We start from the raw sequence: 2955 nt of genomic DNA on the forward strand, positions 1-2955 counted from the left end.
GTCTGGTATATGACTGCCAGCCCATGAATGGGCACATCCCAGAACAAGAGCTGGGGACATCGCTATATCCCACAAACACCTGTGGAATTGTCAGTTATTGTCAGTTAACGGTCTCAAAAGAAATCCCTGCCTAAGTCTAACTCTCATGGGGGAGGGGGAGTAGGATTTCCTGGTTGTCTTCATGGCCACTGATTCTAGGTCTGACTTTGTGTGTGTGTGTGTGTGTGTGTGTGTGGTCCTGAGGCTTGAACTCAGGGCTTGGATTCCATCCCTGTGCCTCTCTGTGTTCAAGGCTAGCACGCTACCACTTGGAGCCACAGTACCACTCCTGGCTTTTTCTGTGTATGTGGTGCTGAGGAATCAAACCTAGGGCTTCATGCATGTGAGGCAAGCACTCTACCACTAAGCCACCTTCCCAGCCCTTCTACATTTTTTTTTTAGTGGGGCTTGAACTCTTGGCCTGGGCTCTGTCCCTGAGCTCTTCAGCTCAAGGCTAATGCTCTACCACTTGAGCCACAGTGCCACTTCTGGTTTTCTGGTGGTTTATTGGAGATAAGAGTCTCACAGCCTTTCCTGCCCGGGCTGGCTTTGAACAGCGATCCTCAGATCTCAGCCTCCTGAGTAGCTAGGATGACAGGCGTGAGCCACAGATGCCTAGCTCTATGTCTTATTTATGCAGGCGAACCACCACAGTGTATCCAGCATATACCATGAGACAGACTGAAAACAACAACTTATTTCTGCAAATAAACGATTACTACTATGAATTTGTCAAATTGGATCAGAAACACAAGAATATACGGGCCGATCAAACTATCTGAGCCAGGCACTGGTGTGTCATCCTAGCTACTCAGGAGGCTGAGATCTGAAGGATCATAGTTCAAAGCCAGCCCAGGTGGGAAAGTCGGTGAAACTCTTATTTCCAATCAGCCACCAAAAAGCCAGAAGTAGAGCTGTGAACCAAGTGATAAGAGTACCATTCTTGAGAGAGAAAGAAAAAAAAAAGCTAAGGGGCAGCTCTCCCAGGCCCTGAGTTCACGCCCTTAGTACCAGCTCCATCCCCAAGTATATCAGAAAAACCAAGCCCATGAGCTTATCGAACGTACCAGACTAACAAATGATGCCAGTTCCTCACCTGGATGATATGAAAGGAGTATCTAATGCCAGCATGACGTGGCACACACACACTCCACCTCACAATAAAACAACTCAAGTTAAATGGATAGCTGGGCTCCAGGGGCTCACGCCTGTCATCCTAGCTACTCAGGAGGCTGAGATCTGAGGATCACAGTTCAAAGCCAGCTTGGGCAAGAAAGTCTGTGAGACTCTTATCTCCAATAAACCACCAGAAGACTGGAAGTGGTGCTGTGGCTCAAGTGGTAGAGCATTCGCCTTTTGAGTGCAAAAAGCTCAGAAACAGTGCCCAGGCGCTGAGTTCAAGCCCCACGACCAACCAAAAAGTTTTGGTGGCAAAACTTGAACACTGTCCTTTGAATAGAGTTGAACAACTACAGTCGAGGGAGATGTGACGGACAACTCTGTTTTAAGGATTCTCTAATGTGGAAGGTAAATTAGCCAGAACACTTGTAACACAAAGGAACCAATTGTATGCCAAACCACGATTAAACTGGGCATGCCTATTGCTTTGATCTGTTCACATTCTAATTCCACACGAGAGAAAGAGTCTTCTTCCATACCAGCTCTTCCCACGTTCCAGTTTCTGAGTTTACCATACCTACCTGGTTGGGGCTCGCCCATCCCAGAAACATAGTTTGAGGTATGCGAGTGGTACGAAATTTCAGGGAGGGCCTGTCTAGATCCTAATCAGTGTTGGAGATGGGACAAGTCAGCCTGGCCAGGACAAGTGATGGGAGGTTCTTTTTTTTTTTTTTTTTGGTCGGTCGTGGGGCCTGAACTCTGGGCCCGGGCACTGTCCCTCAGCTCTTCAGCTCAAGGCGAGCATTCTACCACCTGAACCATAGCGCCACTTCCAGCCTTTTCTGCTTATGTGGTGCTGAGGAATCGAACCCAGGGCCTCATGCATGCAAGGCAAGCATCCTACCGCTGAGCCGCCCCAGGACCAGGACCGTTTCTTCTTCTCCTTCTCCTCCTCCCTTATTATCCTCATCATCATGTTCATCATCATCATGTTCATCATCATCATGATCATCATCATCATGATCACCATGATCATCATCATCATGATCACCATGATCATCATCATCATCATCATGATTCTCCTGCCTCAGCCTCTAGAGTTGCTGGGATTTCAGGCATGCCCCTTGGCTGTCCTTCTTTTGGACATACCTTTTGTAAGTTTTTCAGGGCTGCATCGTATTCCCTCAGATCACAAAGGAGCAAACTGGTCCACAGAAGCAGAGGCATTTCATCCCGGAAGTGCCAGGAAATCAGGCGGGAACTGAGATTCGAACCTAGAGATCTCTAGTCGGATTCGAAGGAACGCTCCCCAGTAAGCCTGGGTGTTCCCCACATCTTCCGGATCCTTTAACGCTGAAGCATCACTCCCGCCCTCCACACCCCCCCTCCCGAAGCATCACGGGAAATGTAGTTCCACAAGACTGGACCTCCAGCGTGCGGACGACAGGGACTACATTTCCCAGAAGGCTACGCTCCCCATGACGTAAGTAGGGCGACGCGCCGGTTGGGTGAAACCCTCAACAGGGTCTGTGGTTGTTGTTAAATTAAGTTCTCAGAAAGAAATGAGTGGCAGCGAGCAGAGGCCTTTAGCCTCTCAGGTTGTGTATCTCCTGGCTTGGCGTAGCCGGGTGCAGAAGCCAGAGTGTCCGCTGTTAGGTGTTCCGTTTCCCGTCGGAGGCCCAAAACGCAGCGAAGGCACGTCTCCTTTAATTGTGGTGGGCGGGGCGAAGCGGCGCTTCCCGCGTTGCTATTGGCGGCGGTTGGGGGGGCGCGGAAACTGAACCGGCGCAACCGCCG

The sequence above is a fragment of the Dipodomys ordii genome, unplaced genomic scaffold (genome assembly GCF_000151885.1).
Source record: "Dipodomys ordii isolate 6190 unplaced genomic scaffold, Dord_2.0 Scaffold107, whole genome shotgun sequence".
Taxonomy (NCBI): Eukaryota; Metazoa; Chordata; class Mammalia; order Rodentia; family Heteromyidae; genus Dipodomys; species Dipodomys ordii.